This window comes from Aegilops tauschii, chromosome 7, assembly GCF_002575655.3.
Source record: "Aegilops tauschii subsp. strangulata cultivar AL8/78 chromosome 7, Aet v6.0, whole genome shotgun sequence".
Lineage (NCBI taxonomy): Eukaryota > Viridiplantae > Streptophyta > Magnoliopsida > Poales > Poaceae > Aegilops > Aegilops tauschii.
Genome location: NC_053041.3, coordinates 236,486,968 through 236,500,267, shown reverse-complemented (window position 1 = coordinate 236,500,267; position 13,300 = coordinate 236,486,968).

Below are 13,300 nucleotides of genomic sequence, written 5' to 3'. Positions count from 1 at the left end.
TCTATGTGGGAGTATCCTCAAAACAAAATGTGAGAGTACAATATTTATTGGGCCCCTTTGTAATTGGTGCTAAATTTTGACCAAAGATTTAACTGACAAAATGTTAGTGCATGTTAACAAAAATTATATCGTTTGATTAGTATTTGAACATAGTTTTCAATTATGTAAGTTTTTGTGACATGCATGAACATTTGGTTAATTAAATTTATAGTCAAAATTTGGCAAGGTGCATTAAATCAACACATGCAAGTATCAAAAGGAGAGTCACGACATGCATGCATGCGTTGTAATTAATGCATCGGTAAACGCAAATTATTGAAATACATCGAGTGTAGTGCTTTGATGTGTCGCGTCAACTCGTACAAGATCGAGAAGTTATATTACTACAACGCCCTCTCGCCTTAACCGCACCTGCCTTTGGCTGCATGACAGGTGGGCCACCCACATGTTGGGCCCACATGTCATACACGCAAAGGCAGGACCAGTAAGTCAATGAAGCTGCGTCCCTCCCTCGCCCATGAGCGTGGTGGCTGGCGGGACTAGGAGAAGCTTTCGTTCGCTACATGCTCTCCCTCCCGCACGCGGTGGACATGCAGCAGTTCAATCGGTGTCAGATGGCCAGAAGCATACTGTAGTACTCCTCCACTGCAGTAGTACTCCATCATTGTTCGACTTCCCGAAGATGCGAAGAGCCAAGCGCAGCCCGGGCACTCGTGTGGCAGTTTCATGTGTAGAGTAGTCTAGGATAGCGTGTACCATGCCTGTAAGCTTAAAATCGTTGGGGTCGGCTCCATGCTTTTTTTATTAAAATAATCTTCTGGCCCTACCTGTCATCCTGGTGATTGTAGTTTGCACGCTTATCTGGTCAAGACAGGAATATATATTTTAATTTGTGGTGGGGTAAATGTTAGAGGTTGTAGCAAATATAGAGTATACAACAAGCTATCCCTCCTGTTCGCGGTGGACGGACATACAGAAGTGGAGTCGATACTGTAGAAGTAGTAGTAACATCATTGTTCGTCTTCTTAAAGAGGCGAATAGCCAAGCGCAACCCGAACGTGGCAGTTGCGAACGCTCGCCATAGTGTGTTTGGTTGCATTCTCATCTCAGCATAGTTGTTCCCTCTTCGTGCATGCTCATCCCAGCACCCCTCTTCATGCATGCTCCTAGTGTATTTGTGTTAAGCTAGTGTGGACTCATGCACCCTTCATACACCCTACCAAACATCAAAGCATATCACAAAGCATCCGGGCCCGCGTGCCATCCACCAAATCACAGTGAGGTGCTACAGTCGAGACTCACCGGTCACCCCGGTGTGGCCGTCATGACCCGTCATATCACAAAACCCACACCTTTACCAGCAGTGGTAAAGTGGCCTCGAAGTTGGACTGGATGAAGCAACCATCATTTCACTGGAACGCTCGTTGAAGCCCTTTCTCCCCTTTCTTGAAGAAAACCTCACTCCAGGCTACTCACTTCTGCCATTTTTCTTCTGTACCGAGGAAGGAAAGGTGGGCGAATCAGTGATGCTACTATATTTTCATTCCAAGAATCTTCTTTTTGCGAAGCACCAACCGATTCTCACAGCTATTCTTTTCCCATTTTCATTGCGATTGTGGTTTCCTTTCGATTGCTTTTTGTTTGTCAGTTCATTGATGCATCCTGGAGCACTAGGGTAACTCTCCAGGAAGCGAGCACCGACCAACGAGTTGACCATGTTGGCGGGCCAACCCATGGAGATGAAGAACTCCAAGAAACAAGCACTGGCCAAAGAGTTGATGACGTTGGCGGACGAACTCCTCAAAGAAAGTTGGAAGAACAGCAAGGGCCCCACCGTGCCTACCCCAGAAACTCTAATGGCCACCTATGCAAGGCTCAAGGCCGAGTTTGAGGACATAGTCGCCGTTGAGAAGCAGTATTCCCCTGGCAAGGTGATGGCCCCCATCAAGGACGAGGAGATGCCCCCCAGAGGGATGGGATCCCCCGGTGAGCTGCACAAGGTAAAAAATAATGGCTTACCATAGTTGTGGTTTTTGATTGTTTGCAATGTGCTTGCTAATATGTTAGGGTTGTGCAGGTGCCGGTGGACGTCCTTGATGACTCCGATGTCGGGGCCCGTCCTGTGGACAATGCCACAGAGATCGTTTTCGATGTCGTGGTCCGTCCTGTTGACATCGCCCCGGAGATCGATTCCGATGCCGCTGTCCATCCCGTGGACATCGCCCCAGAGATCGATTCCGATGTCGCGGTGGACATCGCCCCAGAGATCGATTCCCATGCCGCTGTCCGTTTTGTCCTCATTGCCCGAGAGATCGATGACAAGAAATAGTTGGTCGCGCTAATCCTTCAGGGTAGTTTGCATTGTGTTTAATTACCAGAACGATGCATGTTATCAAACCATCTTAGGGCTAGTGCACTGTCTTGTGTGGGCGGTACTTGCTACTTTTGTTTGATAGTGAATCATGCAAACCCTCTCCGAGTTGTGGAAACAGATGTATCCTCACCAGCTTTTGATGTAATATATGGCATGCTTAGATGTAAGTTTGAACTGTTTATCATATCAGTAGGGCTTGTTTGATGATTCTTGGTGTTAGTGGCTAGCTACTATATAGTACTTGCAAAACACTCACCAAAGAGAAACGTTGGGGCTGATGAGCTCGTGGTACGCTTATACTGATCCGTCGTCGATCAGCCAATAGCCCAAGCTCCTAAAATTGTAGGCTTAACGATCGATTAGACAATAGTCGACACAGATACATTCGGCCTCCTTTGGTTTGTAGGAATTTTATAGGAATTCTATAGGATAGGATTTGCAAAGGAAAAATTCCTTTGAATCCCTTTGGTTTGTAGGAATGGATTCCTATTCCTATGTAGGATAGGAATCAATCCTTCACATTTTGGAGGGAAAAAACATTAGCCTAGACTCAATGGAAAAATTCCTATCCTATGCACCAAATGACATCTCTTCCTCTATAGGAATTGAGATGCATGTCATCTCACTTTCTATGATTTTTCTATTCCTATAAAATGTCTATCCTATGAACCAAAGGAGGCCGGAAACGGAGGGAGTACAAATCCTAGGCGGGCTAGTTTGGCCTAGTGGGTTTCAGTGATATGACGTGGTACAGTGCCGTCCAGTCTTCGCGTGTGGTAGCAGTACTGCGGGTATAGTAAGTTTTCTTGAAGAAGCGGAATTCAACGAAGTCATGATGGTTCCTTCGTCCGACCAACTTACTGTGGGAAAGGATGGGCCTGCGCTACGACCGGGGTGGACCAGGATAATTTTGTGCATGGCAGGTGGACCAGGATGGTCGACATCCCACATGTTGGCGAATGAAAGTATTCTTTCCGATGTAGTGGATGAGCAACGAGTATTCATTGTTTATTTTTGATGAAAGCTATTGTCTCCACTGTTACGACGGAGGAGTGTGAAACACGGCAGCCCAGTGAACTTGGCATGTGTACCACTCCCTCCTTCCTCATATAATACTACCATAGTGTTGACTATAAGGGTGGCTATAAGGTTACAACTTTTTCTCACTTTCTCTCTATCTATTTCCTCTCAAATGTTTTTACCTTTCTTTTTTAGACACAATTGTTTTTTATGCCTCTTTTTTATAGAATTAGTTTTTTTATACCTAGGAGCATGTGTAGAGATGGGCTCCTGCAGATCCCACTCCTTGACTTTTTCAATGCCTCTCTGTCCTCCACATAAGGCTGGTCATAGTGGGAGCAACTTAGCAAGTAACATAACACACTTCAAGAAAATTTTGCTTATGTGGCATATAGTTAATGAGGAGAGAGGTGTTTGGAGTAACATAATATGTTACTGTAACATAACGCGTCCCAAGACAAAATGAGTCTACGTCTTAATAAATGATGACTTGCATGATACTATATATATGTTACTCCCCACTATGAATGTAGTAACATAGACTAGCAACATATGCATGTTACTAGTCTAAGTTACTCCCCACTATGACTAGCCTAAGCGGGATTAGGGCATGTACAATGGTTCTATTGTAGGGATGCCACATAGGATAAATGATGAGGTGGAGGAAAGAGAAATCATAAGAAAAGGCTTGTCTTCTCTTATTTAAGAGAAGACAAGAGTCTCTTAGCACAATATGTTTCACCATGTTTTTAGGAATAACTAGTTATTGAAGATAAGGCTAAGAGATGACCCATTGTACACATGTTTTTTGTTCATCTCTAAATTACATGCAAGACTTATGATAAGACTATCTTATCAACCATGGTACAGTTATCAACCATGGTACTACTTGCTATGAATGCGGGCAACTGGCGTCTGAGAGCATCCACAATGTATCATTCTGCTGCCTCTAGACCTGCCTCTAAGCCCTTAGAGGCTGTCGCTATACACTGCTGGACCAAGCCTCTAGGGAAAATTCTCTAGCGTCCCCTCTAACACAAGAGGCTGCCTCTAAGCCATTTCTTTGCACTAAAATAATTCCCTAGCCCTACTTACAATCCCTGTAGCACATATATTTGTTCAGATTTGGCCTGAGATGGTTGGAGAGAGTAAATATTTTATGTTACATATGGGCTCCACCTTAGAGGTTGCATGCCATAGCTATACATTGTGTTTCTTTTAACACACTATATATTGCGTTACATATGCCCTGAGGGGGGAGCGCGCGGGGGGAGGTGGTGGGGTGGGGGGTTCTGGTGGGCCAGGGCGGTCAGAAGTGGGCTTGGAAGCGATCCGGACTCTCGCATGGCCCACCTCACATTATCAACATATATATTTCTTGGAGTCCGTGCACGGCGGGCGGGCGATCTCTTCTCCCTCCCCCGTCTCTCTCTTCTCAGCCGACGCCCGCCGAGCGATTAGATTTCGGCTGTCGACGGTTTATTCAATCGCAGTCCCACATGTCAGTGAAAATGCGAGACAACGTGTGTCCCCTCTGGTGAGCGGCGTGCGAGCCGGACTGTCGGGGGTGCGATGCATACGAGTCGTAAGTGTGCCGCCTTTTCCTTTTGAACTTGCAAAGCGTAACATTTTCGTGCGATCGATCATAGAAATCCAGAACAAAATGACGAGGGCGGTGCTTTCCCGCGCGTTAGCCGGCTAGTTTGAGTGATATGACAAGCTACAGTGCCGTCCACTTGCTCCATTTTTATGTAAGCAAGAGTCTACACTCTTACGTGGGAGGAGTGCGAAACACGACGGATAGGATTTTGATCGAGGGATAACTGTGCCCTGCGAAATAATGGAGCACTGTTAGCGATTATAGCATGATAGTTAGGGCATCTCCAGCGCTGGCCCTCAAATTTACACCGGCATCTGTCCAAGGACACTTATGGATGCCATCCAATGCTGCCCGCATACCCTTCGACAACTATATGACCTGACCGGATGAAATTCATGCAAACAAAGCAAATTTCAAATTAACCAGATGAAATTCATTCATTTTGAAAACTTTTCCTATAAACTGGACAAAATTCATTACATATTTCGCACAAACCATACTAAAACCTACTGTAATCCTAATCTAAATGATCGCCGGCGTTCGACCACCATGTCCGGCCATGAACCCGAGAAAGACGACCATTGCCTTTGCCTCCTCCTCATCCGCCTCGATAACCTCCTCCTCCGGAGCACAAGGTTCTGAAGATTTCCGCCTCCATGTCGCCGTCGAGCAGCTTATCGGCCGTCGATGTTTATCCCACCTAGCTTGGCGTCGACTGACTAGAGGAGCGGTGGCCTTCCTGGGACCAGAGCGGTGGCGACCTACAGTGTACTACTCTTCCTCGCTGCCGGCTGCGCCCACGCACGCGCGCCGGCTTCGTGGTCGTGGCGGCGGACGGCGGCCGGGGGGGGGGGGAGCCGGCGATCTCCTTCATCTGCTCCTGCGACAGTAAGTCCAAGAGAGCTTTGGAGCGCGCCCGGAGCGGAGCCGTCGATGTCCTTCGTCTGCTCCTGCGACAGTACGTCCAAGAGAGCTTTGGAGCGCCAGGAGGCCATGGTTGGAGTGGTGCCGACAAAAGGAAGGGACCGGAGGAGAATGAGCGTGGGTCTTTGGCTATGGTTGGGAGCTGGGGCTCAAGTTAATATAGCGGGCGAATGGCAATGAGCCGCGGTAGACGTATGGACGGCTGGCACCGGAGTAGGTTCATTGGCAGCCGCGTGTCGTTAATGTGGGCGGCAGACAGAAGGATAGTCGTGGTGTCGTTAACACGGAATAGTCACTTGCACCGGGATGCCGCGCGGGTGGCGCTCTCTCGGCCGTCGTGCTGCTGCAATGCCGGCGGCAGTGAGAGGTCGCGTCGGGCGTGAATGCGGACGCTGCTTCAGTGACTTAACCGCAGGTGCGTTGTATCACTAACATGTTGGCCCAACGGGCATCTGGCCCGCATGTCAGTGACACACCAACTGCACCTGCAGTTAAGGCCGGTGAATGTGGCATTGACGTTCTGGAGAGACGGTGACCATTTCAGGCGGGAAGCGCGCGCTAGTGATGGAAGGGGTTTCGGTAGGCCAGGGCGGTCAGACGCTGGTGTGGTGGTAAAATGTGAACTCATGGATGACGAGCCATTGAAGCGTATGCGGCACGTATTGACAAACAGGAGTCCATGCAACCGCTCTTGTCGCCAGCTAGCCTTCGACGACCACCATTAGACACCACACAACCATGCATAACTTACAAATAATGGACGAATCGATCAGACACACACTCGTGTGCAGTGGCACTATGATTGGTTGCTCACAATAGTACATACTCCTTACCATAGTACCCTCTCTAGCTAGGCTGTTTTATAGATTGTCGTTGTGATGGACGATATACATGAGCAAGGCGCCGAGTCACGAGTATGACCGTTGGTGTTGAGCCAGGTGAATACATGCTCGGTGTTCGCGGAGGCCTCCAGCAAACGTCTAAACAGTAATGTCACATACGCATAATTTTGGTTTTTATTTCTTGCTCCACTGACAGATAGGCCCGCATAGATAGATAGATAAAGAACACGAGCTGATGAGGCGCATGCGAACTGTTTGACTGGTCAATCAGACAAATACGGAGCTGTACGCTGAGCCAGTGACCGTATAGTCACCATATCTCATATACAATGATCAAAGTGAGCTATCAAGACAAGTTCGATGACCGCCAATGCATTTTACTCGGTAATAAATGGCCAGGATTGATGGGGAATCCAAATTTCCTTCGTCTTCTGTCCTTGAGCTCTTGACAAACCAATGCACTTTACGGTTGTCCGGCCACTCCACCCGAGAGCTATCACCAAGTGTCGTTCATGCCACCGTGCTGCACACTAACCGGTAAGGAAGCGATGGCATCCCGCCGCGCCGAGTTCCTCGCCGCCCACGACCGCACACAGAATGGTAGGGAAGCGGTGGCATTCCGCTGTGTCGAGTTCATCGCCTCTCGCGACCTCACACCTATGTGGGCGGAATTTGAAGCTGCCAAGGCCGAATGGGCGGTAGAGCAAGAGGCAGCCAAAGCCGCACAGAGGGAGCGGAAAAGTCAGAAAGCACTCAAGAAAAGAGAGGCCCGCCGCCGCAAGAAAGAAGAGGACGCACGCGCTACTGCGGAGAGGTCGGCGGAGATCCAAGCACGGTGGGGTGTCGCTGACAAAGCCGGGAAGGAGATCGACGGCGTATGGCCAACATGTGAGAAGTAGTAGTACTAGTAGTTAGTGTCTGTGTCTGTGTCGCCCGTACGTTTTTTTAATTAATTACGAGCATATACTAGTACTACTAGTTACTACTGTAGTTTTTAGAGCAAATTACCAGTACATTAGCCTAGACTCAATGGAAAAATTCCTATCCTATGCATCAAATGGCATATCTTTCTCTATAGGAATTGAGATGCATGTCATCTCACTTCCTATGATTTTCATATTCCTATAAAATTCCTATCCTATGAACGAAAGGAGGCCTCTGCTGGAGTAACTACTGTAGCTAGCAGTACTGCTGGTACAGTAGTTTTCTTCAAGAAGTGGAATTCAACGAAGTCATGATAGTTCCTTCGTCGAGCAACTTCACAGTGGGAAAGGTTGGGCATGTGATTTGGTGGCTCATTAGTAATTACTGCGGCGTGACGACTGGGGTGACTCTCCCTTGGTGTTCTGCGGGCATGGCAAGTGGACCAGGATGGCCGATGTCCCACATGTCGGCGAACGAAAGTATTCTTTCCGATATTGAGGAGCAAGGAAACCGTGTGGTATAGTATCACTGGTGATTTATATTTATTTTTTATTTCTGATGAATGCTAGTGTTTCAACTCTTACGATGAAGGAGTGCCAAACACGGCACGTGCTGGATGTCCCACACGTCAGCGAAAGGAGTGGGACATGAACATCGTGGTAGAGCGTCTTCACTTCTAGGTCGGAGACCACACGTAGTAGTACTACTGTACTACTGGTATGAACGATACAAAGTGCGACCCGGAGAGAAAGACACGTCTAGTTGGAAGGTCTAGGGGCATACACGTAAACAAATATAAAACCTAATATGTGCCTCCAATTAATATAGTAGTAGTAGAGTACTTAGGCACGTACTCCATAACATCACAGGGCATTGCACGTACAACATTTAGTGGTAGTAAGAGACAAATGCTTATTGCACTACATTACTCAGGTTCGTACGTCCACTCCTGGGTACATGTTCGTCTCGTAGTTCCAGTCCCACGTGTTCTTCATAGATGGAACGATCCATAACTGTGGGCAACTGGAGTCCATATCATCGCAGTTAGTGTGGCTCCCCACAATGGAGACTCATCCAAACTATGGCCAGCCACGACGCGGAGCAGTCGCGTGCACCGGGAAGCGGCGCTCTCTCGGCCATCGCTAGTGAGAGGTCGCCTCTGCTCTGGCCGGGCATTAATGCGGCACTGATGTTCCGGGGCGACGCTGACCGTTTCATGCGGGAAGCGCGCGCCGGCAAGGGAGGGGGGTTGGGTCGGCCAGGGCGGTCAGACGCGGGCGTGGTGGTGGTATTGGTTTTGAACCATTTTAGGTGTAGTACTGGTAGTTTGCAAAACTACTAAATTATTGCACTCAGTTTCCTAAGAAAATGTGGTAAAAAAATTACTCGATAGCCCGCTTCCCTTCTCCTTCCTCTTCCACCGCCCGCGCACATCCGCGGGAAGAGACCGGTCAACCCTTATATAGGAGTGCTAGCACAAAAAATGCATGCATGACCACTAAAATTTCCAGATTAAAGTGCCGCTCCGGCGGGAGTATGGTGAATGTCATTACCTTCGGCCGGGCCATGGCTACCGGGCTACGGCGACCAGAGAAGAGGTGGGGGGAGGGGAATGAATGCAGCTACTGTTTGGGTTCGTCATCCGGCTTAAATAAATGTGCACCATCACGTGTACCGCCGGGTGCACAAATTGTAGCATACGTGTGTGCTTAAGTGGGCGTCATGTAACTGGTGTGTGTGAAAGATTCTGAGAGACAGAGTGCGTGTGTGCGACTCTACTCTTCGGACATGTACTCAACCTTTTGCATCGGTATATAAGTATAATGGTATTACACTTTAGCTAGTGATTTACATGGCCATGTTAACGTGGTTGTGTAAAAAAATTCACTTCCTGCTCGTGATTTGTGTTATATAATTACTAGCAAGATGCTCGTGCATTGCACAGAACATCAATATGCATTACTTTACAAAACACCTGTTGTGATTGACCCATGCAGGAGTAATCCCATGTGTAAAAACTAATGATATCTCGAGAATTTTATCGGAAAACTGGTATCTCGACAATTTCATCGAAAAAATGAAAGATGAGAGATAAGGTGAGGAGGAGTGGAGCGTTGTGGTGACTGGTGGTCGGACTGGGCGGAGACATGGGGATGGACGGCGCCGGCAGGCGGCAACGGCCAACATGCTAGATTGTTCCAGAGACTTCCTTTTTTAATTGCTCAGCAATGAGGTTGTGGGAGATAAGGACGATGAACGAGGCAAGGCCTTGTCTGTAAATGTGGAGAGAGGTACATGTATCTTTTGTAAAATTGTCATAGTTTGCTTTCTATCCGTCAGATATAGATCGGACGGTCTATATTACAAGATGGGAGGCACACCATCATCACCAACTCCTTTTTCTATAAGAGTAGAGATGATAAGTTTGCTAACTACTAAAGTAAAGTGGAATTTGTCCATGTTATACAAGTAAATTAAGGTGATTGCTTATCATACGGGTAAGGTTGGACGAAGGGTGGTAGGAACAAATGCTCCGCCTAGAGCATGTGTGTGTGAGATGGAGTCTTAGTGTGTGTGGGGGGGGGGGCTGGGTGCGTGTGTGTGTGTGACGTGGGGTCCTCGGTGGCGGATGTAATTTAAGTGTGCGTGGCTTCATCATAGCGCATGACAGGGGCCACCAACGAGGGGGTGCGAGAGAGAAAAGGCCCGTAGAGAGGGAAGAGAAGGCGTGTGCGCGTGAGAGGAGTCGACATCGAGAGAACGTGTTTGTTCAAGAGAAACCGAGGAAGATTACTATATATCGATGGTGCATGTAGGCGGGAATTAAACGAAGGGATTGTCTTATTGGTTTTGGGGATATAGGGGAAGAGTGAGAGAGGGGGTAGCTAGAAGGAGATTGTTAAGTGTGAGTGTGTGTTTTACCCATCCAGGCGGAAGTTATGTGCACACAAGAAGAGAACAATTTGATGTGGCGTTAGGGTTGAGGGTAAATAACTATGTATGGAGACATAGGAGACCTTGAATGTGCATGTGCGAGAGGTATACATGTATACATGGGATGTGTGTGTGTGCGCGCGTGAGCATGATCGAGAAAAAAGAAAGAAGACATAAGTCATAAGATCAATGATATGGGAGAGATCGGTGTGACAATATGCATGCATGTGAGAGTGCAGGGAAGAAGGCTCGATAATTGAGCATGTGTTTTTGTCTTTAAGAGATAGTGGCGTGGGCTGGAACATGCATCTATGGAGAGCAGAGGGAGCGAGACACAACGATTGTGCAAAAGAGATCAACTTATAAATGCATGTATGGAGAGACATATATAGTGTGGGTGATAGGAAGCAAGAGTGCGTACGAGAAAGAAATGTTGATGGAGAAACTACAGATAGATACAGAGATAGAGATGCTAGATAGAGGGACATCGGCTAGTTTGAGTGTTGGAGATGACCGTCGGGTGCTTCAGAGCGTGAAGTTATGTGTGTGTGAGAGAAAGATAAAAAGAGGGCACTTGACTGCATGTAGAGAGAAACATATATAGTGTGTGTGATAGGAAGCAAAAGTGAGGGCGATAAAGAAGGTTGATGGAGAAACAGATAAATAGAAAGATAAAGATGCTAGCTAGCTAGTGTTTGTTAGAGATAGGAGTCGAGTGGATCATAAGGCTGAGTTATGTGTGTGTGGGTGTGAGAGAGATAGAGAGAGTGTGCATGTGAGTCACATACAAACAAATATCAGAGAGAAATGAGATCTCGAGAGACGGAGTTTTGTGTCTGCGAGAGAGAAAGATATTTCACAACGAGAGTGATAGCTAGAGAGACATATGAGGGAACACAAGATATCTCTAGGGAGAGAGAGTGTGTGTGAGCGACATACAAGAGAATGGTGGAGAGATATGAGACCCTGGGAGACAGAGTTTGTGTTTGTGTGTGAGAAAGAGATATTTAAGAGGAAGAGTCGTAGCTTCTCATATCTAAGGAGCGAAAGACATCTCTGTGTGAGAGGGGGTGTGCGAGTGGCACACAGGGGAATAGTAGAGAGAAATGAGACCCCGGTGAAAGGATCGATATAGTTGACTAGAGGGGGGTGAATAGGCAACTAAATTTTTTTAGCTTTTCTTTACCAATTTAAACTTTGCATGAAAGTAGGTTGTCTAGATATGCAACTAAGTGAGCAACCTATATGATGCAATAACAACAAGCACACAAGCAAGCAAGGGATTTAACACAAGTAAGCTTGCGAAAGTAAAGGGACGAGATAACCAAGAGTGGAGCCGGTGAAGACGAGGATGTGTTACCGAAGTTCCTTCCTTTTGAGGGGAAGTACGTCTCCGTTGGAGCGGTGTGGAGGCACAATGCTCCCCAAGAAGCCACTAGGGCCACCGTATTCTCCTCACGCCCTCACACAATGCGAGATGCCGTGATTCCACTATTGGTGCCCTTGAAGGCGGCGACCGGACCTTTACAAACAAGGTTGGGGCAATCTCCACAACTTAATTGGAGGCTCCCAACGACACCACAAAGCTTCACCACAATGGACTATGGCTCCGCGGTGACCTCAAACGTCTAGGGTGCTCAAACACCCAAGAGTAACAAGATCCGCTAGGGATTAGTGGGGGGAATCAAATTTCTCTTGGTGGAAGTGTAGATTGGGGCCTTCTCAACCAATCCCGAGCAAATCAACAAGTTTGATTGGCTAGGGAGAGAGATCGGGCGAAAATGGAGCTTGGAGCAACAATGGAGCTTTGGGGGAAGAGGTAGGTCAACTTTTGGGAAGAATACCTCCTTATATAGTGGGGGGAACAATCTAACCGTTACCCCCCAAAACAGCCCCGCATGGGGCGGTACTACCGCAGGAGGCAACGGCACTACCGCTGTGCACAGCGGTACTACCGCTCCCACAGGCGGTACTGCCGTGCAGTTTGGAGGGCAGGAGAGAGAGGGACCTGAGCGGTACTGTCGCGGTGGTAGGGCGGTACTACCGCTCATGAACGGCACTGCCGCTCTACTGCCGCTGCATAGTACCGCACAATCCGACACGAGAATCGACCCCCTCGAATCTACGCGGTAGGGGTCTGGTACCGCAGCGGTACTACGGCTGAGGACCCACCGACGGTACTACCGCTGCGGAGCGGTACTGCCGCCTATGACCCCTAAGCGGTACTACCGCTGGGTACCGCGGTACTATCGCTAGGACCAGACAAAGCCCAATGAAGGGGGAAAGAGCTCTCCATTGAAGCGGAAAGGCTCAGAGGGTGTGAAAAGGATGTGTACGTTTTGATTCCACCCTAGCCTTACCAAAACGGACCCCCTCTTGATAGTACGGTGACTCCTACAGAACTAGTCCGCCAAAATAGAAGCGAAAGAGCTACACCGTCTTGAATGACACTCCGAAGGGAAAGAAATCGTCTCGTGCCAAAGGATGAATCTCTGAAATGCTCAAAGCACACGATTAGTCCGCAAACATGTTGTCATCAATCACCAAAACTACATCTAGAGAGATATGCCTTAACAATCTCCCCCTTTTTGGTGGATTGATGACAACCAGGGATTTGCACATGGATATATCTTGAAAGTAAAGATACTTAGAACTACAAAATATAGACGGGCTCCCCCTGAA